Source organism: Sebastes fasciatus, chromosome 17 (assembly GCF_043250625.1).
Source record: "Sebastes fasciatus isolate fSebFas1 chromosome 17, fSebFas1.pri, whole genome shotgun sequence".
NCBI classification, from domain to species: domain Eukaryota; kingdom Metazoa; phylum Chordata; class Actinopteri; order Perciformes; family Sebastidae; genus Sebastes; species Sebastes fasciatus.
The window spans coordinates 3,616,336-3,626,335 of NC_133811.1; the positions used below are offsets into that span (position 1 = coordinate 3,616,336).

The following is a 10,000-nucleotide window of genomic DNA, read 5'->3' on the forward strand; positions in this document are numbered from 1 at the left end:
GCAACATTTGCAGCAACAAAAAGGCCATTTAAAGATGCTGTAACACAACGTTTTGGTATTCTGCCCATACAGGTAGCAGCTGCAGATTGTCAGGAACACAAACAGATATTCTCACTATAATGACAAAAATGGCCTTGGTAAGAAACTCTGTCAGTGTTACATTGTTACAGTCTAAAACTATTATTGGATTATTATCACTGCAGTATTGCTGTGTAAGCAGCATTTTCAAGTATCATGCTGCGCCATATTTTCTGAAACAATCACGTTTTAAATGTCAAATCTAAATGTACAAAGTCGCAATAACAATCACAAACGTAGTGGAGTAAAAACTCCAATCTATCCCTGTAAAATAAAGTATAAAGTAGCATAAAATAGAAAAAAGCACCTCAAACCTGCATTCAAGCAGCGTAGTTACAATCTCACCTCTGTCGTAGATAGTGTTTATCATTCATGTGGGGAAACTGTGTCACTGTAATCAGAGCTCCTTGCCCAGAAGTTCTGTAAATATGCTAATGTCCCTATGAGCAGAAATGCACACAGGCGTTCACGGCGGCAGTGATAGACATCTATAAAGGGCCGTTTTGTCACCAGTGCTGTTGCTTACGGCCATACCACCCTGAACACGCCCGATCTCGTCTGATCTCGGAAGCTAAGCAGGGTCGGGCCTGGTCAGTACTTGGATGGGAGACCGCCTGGGAATACCAGGTGCTGTAAGCTTTTTCACTTCTCTTTCCAAACAGCACGGTGGAGACTTTGAAAACCAGAGCAGCTTGTCTCTGGATGTTGAATTTCATCATTCCTCGCTCCTACAAAATTTTTCTGAGTGAAATTGATCAGCTTCTAATTAGTTTATGATATAATGATATACACTTGTAACTCGTGATCTGCTCTTTAAAAAATCTTTGTAAAGCATTGACATTGTGTGTACACCATTCTATTGATTTTCATCAGTGCCTGCCAGTGTCCATCGAAGAAGCAGCAGCGCCCTCTGCTGTTTGTAAAAGAGAAGTGAAAAAGCTTACAGCACCTGGTATTCCCAGGCGGTCTCCCATCCAAGTACTGACCAGGCCCGACCCTGCTTAGCTTCCGAGATCAGACGAGATCGGGCGTGTTCAGGGTGGTATGGCCGTAAGCAACATTTGCAGCAACAAAAAGGCCATTTAAAGATGCTGTAACACAACGTTTTGGTATTCTGCCCATACAGGTAGCAGCTGCAGATTGTCAGGAACACAAACAGATATTCTCACTATAATGACAAAAATGGCCTTTGTAAGAAACTCTGTCAGTGTTACATTGTTACAGGCTAAAACTATTATTGGATTATTATCACTGCAGTATTGCTGTGTAAGCAGCATTTTCAAGTATCATGCTGCGCCATATTTTCTGAAACAATCACGTTTTAAATGTCAAATCTAAATGTACAAAGTCGCAATAACAATCACAAACGTAGTGGAGTAAAAACTCCAATCTATCCCTGTAAAATAAAGTATAAAGTAGCATAAAATAGAAAAAAGCACCTCAAACCTGCATTCAAGCAGCGTAGTTACAATCTCACCTCTGTCGTAGATAGTGTTTATCATTCATGTGGGGAAACTGTGTCACTGTAATCAGAGCTCCTTGCCCAGAAGTTCTGTAAATATGCTAATGTCCCTATGAGCAGAAATGCACACAGGCGTTCACGGCGGCAGTGATAGACATCTATAAAGGGCCGTTTTGTCACCAGTGCTGTTGCTTACGGCCATACCACCCTGAACACGCCCGATCTCGTCTGATCTCGGAAGCTAAGCAGGGTCGGGCCTGGTCAGTACTTGGATGGGAGACCGCCTGGGAATACCAGGTGCTGTAAGCTTTTTCACTTCTCTTTCCAAACAGCACGGGGCGCCGCTGCTTCTCCGGTGGAGACTTTGAAAACCAGAGCAGCTTGTCTCTGGATGTTGAATTTCATCATTCCTCGCTCCTACAAAATTTTTCTGAGTGAAATTGATCAGCTTCTAATTAGTTTATGATATAATGATATACACTTGTAACTCGTGATCTGCTCTTTAAAAAATCTTTGTAAAGCATTGACATTGTGTGTACACCATTCTATTGTTTTTCATCAGTGCCTGCCAGTGTCCATCGAAGAAGCAGCAGCGCCCTCTGCTGTTTGTAAAAGAGAAGTGAAAAAGCTTACAGCACCTGGTATTCCCAGGCGGTCTCCCATCCAGTCTCCCATCCAAGTACTGACCAGGCCCGACCCTGCTTAGCTTCCGAGATCAGACGAGATCGGGCGTGTTCAGGATGGTATGGCCGTAAGCAACATTTGCAGCAACAAAAAGGCCATTTAAAGATGCTGTAACACAACGTTTTGGTATTCTGCCCATACAGGTAGCAGCTGCAGATTGTCAGGAACACAAACAGATATTCTCACTATAATGACAAAAATGGCCTTTGTAAGAAACTCTGTCAGTGTTACATTGTTACAGGCTAAAACTATTATTGGATTATTATCACTGCAGTATTGCTGTGTAAGCAGCATTTTCAAGTATCATGCTGCGCCATATTTTCTGAAACAATCACGTTTTAAATGTCAAATCTAAATGTACAAAGTCGCAATAACAATCACAAACGTAGTGGAGTAAAAACTCCAATCTATCCCTGTAAAATAAAGTATAAAGTAGCATAAAATAGAAAAAAGCACCTCAAACCTGCATTCAAGCAGCGTAGTTACAATCTCACCTCTGTCGTAGATAGTGTTTATCATTCATGTGGGGAAACTGTGTCACTGTAATCAGAGCTCCTTGCCCAGAAGTTCTGTAAATATGCTAATGTCCCTATGAGCAGAAATGCACACAGGCGTTCACGGCGGCAGTGATAGACATCTATAAAGGGCCGTTTTGTCACCAGTGCTGTTGCTTACGGCCATACCACCCTGAACATGCCCGATCTCGTCTGATCTCGGAAGCTAAGCAGGGTCGGGCCTGGTCAGTACTTGGATGGGAGACCGCCTGGGAATACCAGGTGCTGTAAGCTTTTTCACTTCTCTTTCCAAACAGCACGGTGGAGACTTTGAAAACCAGAGCAGCTTGTCTCTGGATGTTGAATTTCATCATTCCTCGCTCCTACAAAATTTTTCTGAGTGAAATTGATCAGCTTCTAATTAGTTTATGATATAATGATATACACTTGTAACTCGTGATCTGCTCTTTAAAAAATCTTTGTAAAGCATTGACATTGTGTGTACACCATTCTATTGATTTTCATCAGTGCCTGCCAGTGTCCATCGAAGAAGCAGCAGTGCCCTCTGCTGTTTGTAAAAGAGAAGTGAAAAAGCTTACAGCACCTGGTATTCCCAGGCGGTCTCCCATCCAAGTACTGACCAGGCCCGACCCTGCTTAGCTTCCGAGATCAGACGAGATCGGGCGTGTTCAGGGTGGTATGGCCGTAAGCAACTTTTGCAGGAACATTTGCAGCAACAAAAAGGCCATTTAAAGATGCTGTAACACAACGTTTTGGTATTCTGCCCATACAGGTAGCAGCTGCAGATTGTCAGGAACACAAACAGATATTCTCACTATAATGACAAAAATGGCCTTTGTAAGAAACTCTGTCAGTGTTACATTGTTACAGGCTAAAACTATTATTGGATTATTATCACTGCAGTATTGCTGTGTAAGCAGCATTTTCAAGTATCATGCTGCGCCATATTTTCTGAAACAATCACGTTTTAAATGTCAAATCTAAATGTACAAAGTCGCAATAACAATCACAAACGTAGTGGAGTAAAAACTCCAATCTATCCCTGTAAAATAAAGTATAAAGTAGCATAAAATAGAAAAAAGCACCTCAAACCTGCATTCAAGCAGCGTAGTTACAATCTCACCTCTGTCGTAGATAGTGTTTATCATTCATGTGGGGAAACTGTGTCACTGTAATCAGAGCTCCTTGCCCAGAAGTTCTGTAAATATGCTAATGTCCCTATGAGCAGAAATGCACACAGGCGTTCACGGCGGCAGTGATAGACATCTATAAAGGGCCGTTTTGTCACCAGTGCTGTTGCTTACGGCCATACCACCCTGAACACGCCCGATCTCGTCTGATCTCCGAAGCTAAGCAGGGTCGGGCCTGGTCAGTACTTGGATGGGAGACCGCCTGGGAATACCAGGTGCTGTAAGCTTTTTCACTTCTCTTTCCAAACAGCACGGTGGAGACTTTGAAAACCAGAGCAGCTTGTCTCTGGATGTTGAATTTCATCATTCCTCGCTCCTACAAAATTTTTCTGAGTGAAATTGATCAGCTTCTAATTAGTTTATGATATAATGATATACACTTGTAACTCGTGATCTGCTCTTTAAAAAATCTTTGTAAAGCATTGACATTGTGTGTACACCATTCTATTGATTTTCATCAGTGCCTGCCAGTGTCCATCGAAGAAGCAGCAGCACCCTCTGCTGTTTGTAAAAGAGAAGTGAAAAAGCTTACAGCACCTGGTATTCCCAGGCGGTCTCCCATCCAAGTACTGACCAGGCCCGACCCTGCTTAGCTTCCGAGATCAGACGAGATGGGGCGTGTTCAGGGTGGTATGGCCGTAAGCAACATTAGCAGCAACAAAAAGGCCATTTAAAGATGCTGTAACACAACGTTTTGGTATTCTGCCCATACAGGTAGCAGCTGCAGATTGTCAGGAACACAAACAGATATTCTCACTATAATGACAAAAATGGCCTTTGTAAGAAACTCTGTCAGTGTTACATTGTTACAGGCTAAAACTATTATTGGATTATTATCACTGCAGTATTGCTGTGTAAGCAGCATTTTCAAGTATCATGCTGCGCCATATTTTCTGAAACAATCACGTTTTAAATGTCAAATCTAAATGTACAAAGTCGCAATAACAATCACAAACGTAGTGGAGTAAAAACTCCAATCTATCCCTGTAAAATAAAGTATAAAGTAGCATAAAATAGAAAAAAGCACCTCAAACCTGCATTCAAGCAGCGTAGTTACAATCTCACCTCTGTCGTAGATAGTGTTTATCATTCATGTGGGGAAACTGTGTCACTGTAATCAGAGCTCCTTGCCCAGAAGTTCTGTAAATATGCTAATGTCCCTATGAGCAGAAATGCACACAGGCGTTCACGGCGGCAGTGATAGACATCTATAAAGGGCCGTTTTGTCACCAGTGCTGTTGCTTACGGCCATACCACCCTGAACACGCCCGATCTCGTCTGATCTCGGAAGCTAAGCAGGGTCGGGCCTGGTCAGTACTTGGATGGGAGACCGCCTGGGAATACCAGGTGCTGTAAGCTTTTTCACTTCTCTTTCCAAACAGCACGGGGCGCCGCTGCTTCTCCGGTGGAGACTTTGAAAACCAGAGCAGCTTGTCTCTGGATGTTGAATTTCATCATTCCTCGCTCCTACAAAATTTTTCTGAGTGAAATTGATCAGCTTCTAATTAGTTTATGATATAATGATATACACTTGTAACTCGTGATCTGCTCTTTAAAAAATCTTTGTAAAGCATTGACATTGTGTGTACACCATTCTATTGTTTTTCATCAGTGCCTGCCAGTGTCCATCGAAGAAGCAGCAGCGCCCTCTGCTGTTTGTAAAAGAGAAGTGAAAAAGCTTACAGCACCTGGTATTCCCAGGCGGTCTCCCATCCAGTCTCCCATCCAAGTACTGACCAGGCCCGACCCTGCTTAGCTTCCGAGATCAGACGAGATCGGGCGTGTTCAGGATGGTATGGCCGTAAGCAACATTTGCAGCAACAAAAAGGCCATTTAAAGATGCTGTAACACAACGTTTTGGTATTCTGCCCATACAGGTAGCAGCTGCAGATTGTCAGGAACACAAACAGATATTCTCACTATAATGACAAAAATGGCCTTCGTAAGAAACTCTGTCAGTGTTACATTGTTACAGGCTAAAACTATTATTGGATTATTATCACTGCAGTATTGCTGTGTAAGCAGCATTTTCAAGTATCATGCTGCGCCATATTTTCTGAAACAATCACGTTTTAAATGTCAAATCTAAATGTACAAAGTCGCAATAACAATCACAAACGTAGTGGAGTAAAAACTCCAATCTATCCCTGTAAAATAAAGTATAAAGTAGCATAAAATAGAAAAAAGCACCTCAAACCTGCATTCAAGCAGCGTAGTTACAATCTCACCTCTGTCGTAGATAGTGTTTATCATTCATGTGGGGAAACTGTGTCACTGTAATCAGAGCTCCTTGCCCAGAAGTTCTGTAAATATGCTAATGTCCCTATGAGCAGAAATGCACACAGGCGTTCACGGCGGCAGTGATAGACATCTATAAAGGGCCGTTTTGTCACCAGTGCTGTTGCTTACGGCCATACCACCCTGAACATGCCCGATCTCGTCTGATCTCGGAAGCTAAGCAGGGTCGGGCCTGGTCAGTACTTGGATGGGAGACCGCCTGGGAATACCAGGTGCTGTAAGCTTTTTCACTTCTCTTTCCAAACAGCACGGTGGAGACTTTGAAAACCAGAGCAGCTTGTCTCTGGATGTTGAATTTCATCATTCCTCGCTCCTACAAAATTTTTCTGAGTGAAATTGATCAGCTTCTAATTAGTTTATGATATAATGATATACACTTGTAACTCGTGATCTGCTCTTTAAAAAATCTTTGTAAAGCATTGACATTGTGTGTACACCATTCTATTGATTTTCATCAGTGCCTGCCAGTGTCCATCGAAGAAGCAGCAGCGCCCTCTGCTGTTTGTAAAAGAGAAGTGAAAAAGCTTACAGCACCTGGTATTCCCAGGCGGTCTCCCATCCAAGTACTGACCAGGCCCGACCCTGCTTAGCTTCCGAGATCAGACGAGATCGGGCGTGTTCAGGGTGGTATGGCCGTAAGCAACTTTTGCAGGAACATTTGCAGCAACAAAAAGGCCATTTAAAGATGCTGTAACACAACGTTTTGGTATTCTGCCCATACAGGTAGCAGCTGCAGATTGTCAGGAACACAAACAGATATTCTCACTATAATGACAAAAATGGCCTTTGTAAGAAACTCTGTCAGTGTTACATTGTTACAGGCTAAAACTATTATTGGATTATTATCACTGCAGTATTGCTGTGTAAGCAGCATTTTCAAGTATCATGCTGCGCCATATTTTCTGAAACAATCACGTTTTAAATGTCAAATCTAAATGTACAAAGTCGCAATAACAATCACAAACGTAGTGGAGTAAAAACTCCAATCTATCCCTGTAAAATAAAGTATAAAGTAGCATAAAATAGAAAAAAGCACCTCAAACCTGCATTCAAGCAGCGTAGTTACAATCTCACCTCTGTCGTAGATAGTGTTTATCATTCATGTGGGGAAACTGTGTCACTGTAATCAGAGCTCCTTGCCCAGAAGTTCTGTAAATATGCTAATGTCCCTATGAGCAGAAATGCACACAGGCGTTCACGGCGGCAGTGATAGACATCTATAAAGGGCCGTTTTGTCACCAGTGCTGTTGCTTACGGCCATACCACCCTGAACACGCCCGATCTCGTCTGATCTCCGAAGCTAAGCAGGGTCGGGCCTGGTCAGTACTTGGATGGGAGACCGCCTGGGAATACCAGGTGCTGTAAGCTTTTTCACTTCTCTTTCCAAACAGCACGGTGGAGACTTTGAAAACCAGAGCAGCTTGTCTCTGGATGTTGAATTTCATCATTCCTCGCTCCTACAAAATTTTTCTGAGTGAAATTGATCAGCTTCTAATTAGTTTATGATATAATGATATACACTTGTAACTCGTGATCTGCTCTTTAAAAAATCTTTGTAAAGCATTGACATTGTGTGTACACCATTCTATTGATTTTCATCAGTGCCTGCCAGTGTCCATCGAAGAAGCAGCAGCACCCTCTGCTGTTTGTAAAAGAGAAGTGAAAAAGCTTACAGCACCTGGTATTCCCAGGCGGTCTCCCATCCAAGTACTGACCAGGCCCGACCCTGCTTAGCTTCCGAGATCAGACGAGATCGGGCGTGTTCAGGGTGGTATGGCCGTAAGCAACATTAGCAGCAACAAAAAGGCCATTTAAAGATGCTGTAACACAACGTTTTGGTATTCTGCCCATACAGGTAGCAGCTGCAGATTGTCAGGAACACAAACAGATATTCTCACTATAATGACAAAAATGGCCTTTGTAAGAAACTCTGTCAGTGTTACATTGTTACAGGCTAAAACTATTATTGGATTATTATCACTGCAGTATTGCTGTGTAAGCAGCATTTTCAAGTATCATGCTGCGCCATATTTTCTGAAACAATCACGTTTTAAATGTCAAATCTAAATGTACAAAGTCGCAATAACAATCACAAACGTAGTGGAGTAAAAACTCCAATCTATCCCTGTAAAATAAAGTATAAAGTAGCATAAAATAGAAAAAAGCACCTCAAACCTGCATTCAAGCAGCGTAGTTACAATCTCACCTCTGTCGTAGATAGTGTTTATCATTCATGTGGGGAAACTGTGTCACTGTAATCAGAGCTCCTTGCCCAGAAGTTCTGTAAATATGCTAATGTCCCTATGAGCAGAAATGCACACAGGCGTTCACGGCGGCAGTGATAGACATCTATAAAGGGCCGTTTTGTCACCAGTGCTGTTGCTTACGGCCATACCACCCTGAACACGCCCGATCTCGTCTGATCTCGGAAGCTAAGCAGGGTCGGGCCTGGTCAGTACTTGGATGGGAGACCGCCTGGGAATACCAGGTGCTGTAAGCTTTTTCACTTCTCTTTCCAAACAGCACGGGGCGCCGCTGCTTCTCCGGTGGAGACTTTGAAAACCAGAGCAGCTTGTCTCTGGATGTTGAATTTCATCATTCCTCGCTCCTACAAAATTTTTCTGAGTGAAATTGATCAGCTTCTAATTAGTTTATGATATAATGATATAAACTTGTAACTCGTGATCTGCTCTTTAAAAAATCTTTGTAAAGCATTGACATTGTGTGTACACCATTCTATTGATTTTCATCAGTGCCTGCCAGTGTCCATCGAAGAAGCAGCAGCGCCCTCTGCTGTTTGTAAAAGAGAAGTGAAAAAGCTTACAGCACCTGGTATTCCCAGGCGGTCTCCCATCCAAGTACTGACCAGGCCCGACCCTGCTTAGCTTCCGAGATCAGACGAGATCGGGCGTGTTCAGGGTGGTATGGCCGTAAGCAACATTTGCAGCAACAAAAAGGCCATTTAAAGATGCTGTAACACAACGTTTTGGTATTCTGCCCATACAGGTAGCAGCTGCAGATTGTCAGGAACACAAACAGATATTCTCACTATAATGACAAAAATGGCCTTTGTAAGAAACTCTGTCAGTGTTACATTGTTACAGGCTAAAACTATTATTGGATTATTAGCACTGCAGTATTGCTGTGTAAGCAGCATTTTCAAGTATCATGCTGCGCCATATTTTCTGAAACAATCACGTTTTAAATGTCAAATCTAAATGTACAAAGTCGCAATAACAATCACAAACGTAGTGGAGTAAAAACTCCAATCTATCCCTGTAAAATAAAGTATAAAGTAGCATAAAATAGAAAAAAGCACCTCAAACCTGCATTCAAGCAGCGTAGTTACAATCTCACCTCTGTCGTAGATAGTGTTTATCATTCATGTGGGGAAACTGTGTCACTGTAATCAGAGCTCCTTGCCCAGAAGTTCTGTAAATATGCTAATGTCCCTATGAGCAGAAATGCACACAGGCGTTCACGGCGGCAGTGATAGACATCTATAAAGGGCCGTTTTGTCACCAGTGCTGTTGCTTACGGCCATACCACCCTGAACACGCCCGATCTCGTCTGATCTCGGAAGCTAAGCAGGGTCGGGCCTGGTCAGTACTTGGATGGGAGACCGCCTGGGAATACCAGGTGCTGTAAGCTTTTTCACTTCTCTTTCCAAACAGCACGGTGGAGACTTTGAAAACCAGAGCAGCTTGTCTCTGGATGTTGAATTTCATCATTCCTCGCTCCTACAAAATTTTTCTGAGTGAAATTGATCAGCT

The 10,000-nt window shown here is 42.7% G+C and overlaps 16 non-coding genes and 2 pseudogenes across 16 annotated transcripts in view; 9 read left to right on the forward strand and 9 right to left on the reverse strand.

The window, feature by feature from the left end:
* LOC141755271 (5S ribosomal RNA) overlaps window positions 1–2 on the reverse strand; it is a 119-nt gene extending 117 nt beyond the window's left edge. The window contains exon 1 of the ribosomal RNA XR_012590978.1: window positions 1–2. This exon is cut by the window's left edge and continues 117 nt beyond it. This is a non-coding gene — a ribosomal RNA (5S ribosomal RNA).
* A 596-nt stretch (window positions 3–598) lies between these two features.
* Window positions 599–717, forward strand: LOC141755272 (5S ribosomal RNA). Its single transcript, XR_012590979.1, has one exon. It is a non-coding gene; the product is annotated as a 5S ribosomal RNA (ribosomal RNA).
* A 298-nt stretch (window positions 718–1,015) lies between these two features.
* Window positions 1,016–1,134, reverse strand: LOC141755273 (5S ribosomal RNA). Its single transcript, XR_012590980.1, has one exon. It is a non-coding gene; the product is annotated as a 5S ribosomal RNA (ribosomal RNA).
* A 596-nt stretch (window positions 1,135–1,730) lies between these two features.
* On the forward strand, window positions 1,731–1,849 carry LOC141755274 (5S ribosomal RNA). The gene has a single exon (XR_012590981.1). It is a non-coding gene; the product is annotated as a 5S ribosomal RNA (ribosomal RNA).
* Window positions 1,850–2,166: 317 nt separating this feature from the next.
* Window positions 2,167–2,297, reverse strand: LOC141755614 (5S ribosomal RNA; annotated as a pseudogene).
* Window positions 2,298–2,893: 596 nt separating this feature from the next.
* Window positions 2,894–3,012, forward strand: LOC141755378 (5S ribosomal RNA). The gene has a single exon (XR_012591082.1). It is a non-coding gene; the product is annotated as a 5S ribosomal RNA (ribosomal RNA).
* Window positions 3,013–3,310: 298 nt separating this feature from the next.
* LOC141755276 (5S ribosomal RNA) lies at window positions 3,311–3,429 on the reverse strand. The gene has a single exon (XR_012590983.1). It is a non-coding gene; the product is annotated as a 5S ribosomal RNA (ribosomal RNA).
* Window positions 3,430–4,037: 608 nt separating this feature from the next.
* LOC141755495 (5S ribosomal RNA) lies at window positions 4,038–4,156 on the forward strand. The gene has a single exon (XR_012591196.1). It is a non-coding gene; the product is annotated as a 5S ribosomal RNA (ribosomal RNA).
* A 298-nt stretch (window positions 4,157–4,454) lies between these two features.
* On the reverse strand, window positions 4,455–4,573 carry LOC141755561 (5S ribosomal RNA). The gene has a single exon (XR_012591257.1). It is a non-coding gene; the product is annotated as a 5S ribosomal RNA (ribosomal RNA).
* A 596-nt stretch (window positions 4,574–5,169) lies between these two features.
* On the forward strand, window positions 5,170–5,288 carry LOC141755277 (5S ribosomal RNA). The gene has a single exon (XR_012590984.1). It is a non-coding gene; the product is annotated as a 5S ribosomal RNA (ribosomal RNA).
* Window positions 5,289–5,605: 317 nt separating this feature from the next.
* Window positions 5,606–5,736, reverse strand: LOC141755615 (5S ribosomal RNA; annotated as a pseudogene).
* A 596-nt stretch (window positions 5,737–6,332) lies between these two features.
* LOC141755379 (5S ribosomal RNA) lies at window positions 6,333–6,451 on the forward strand. The gene has a single exon (XR_012591083.1). It is a non-coding gene; the product is annotated as a 5S ribosomal RNA (ribosomal RNA).
* A 298-nt stretch (window positions 6,452–6,749) lies between these two features.
* On the reverse strand, window positions 6,750–6,868 carry LOC141755278 (5S ribosomal RNA). The gene has a single exon (XR_012590985.1). It is a non-coding gene; the product is annotated as a 5S ribosomal RNA (ribosomal RNA).
* A 608-nt stretch (window positions 6,869–7,476) lies between these two features.
* On the forward strand, window positions 7,477–7,595 carry LOC141755496 (5S ribosomal RNA). The gene has a single exon (XR_012591197.1). It is a non-coding gene; the product is annotated as a 5S ribosomal RNA (ribosomal RNA).
* Window positions 7,596–7,893: 298 nt separating this feature from the next.
* On the reverse strand, window positions 7,894–8,012 carry LOC141755279 (5S ribosomal RNA). Its single transcript, XR_012590986.1, has one exon. It is a non-coding gene; the product is annotated as a 5S ribosomal RNA (ribosomal RNA).
* Window positions 8,013–8,608: 596 nt separating this feature from the next.
* On the forward strand, window positions 8,609–8,727 carry LOC141755280 (5S ribosomal RNA). The gene has a single exon (XR_012590987.1). It is a non-coding gene; the product is annotated as a 5S ribosomal RNA (ribosomal RNA).
* A 317-nt stretch (window positions 8,728–9,044) lies between these two features.
* LOC141755281 (5S ribosomal RNA) lies at window positions 9,045–9,163 on the reverse strand. Its single transcript, XR_012590988.1, has one exon. It is a non-coding gene; the product is annotated as a 5S ribosomal RNA (ribosomal RNA).
* A 596-nt stretch (window positions 9,164–9,759) lies between these two features.
* Window positions 9,760–9,878, forward strand: LOC141755282 (5S ribosomal RNA). Its single transcript, XR_012590989.1, has one exon. It is a non-coding gene; the product is annotated as a 5S ribosomal RNA (ribosomal RNA).
* Window positions 9,879–10,000: the final 122 nt, after the last annotated feature.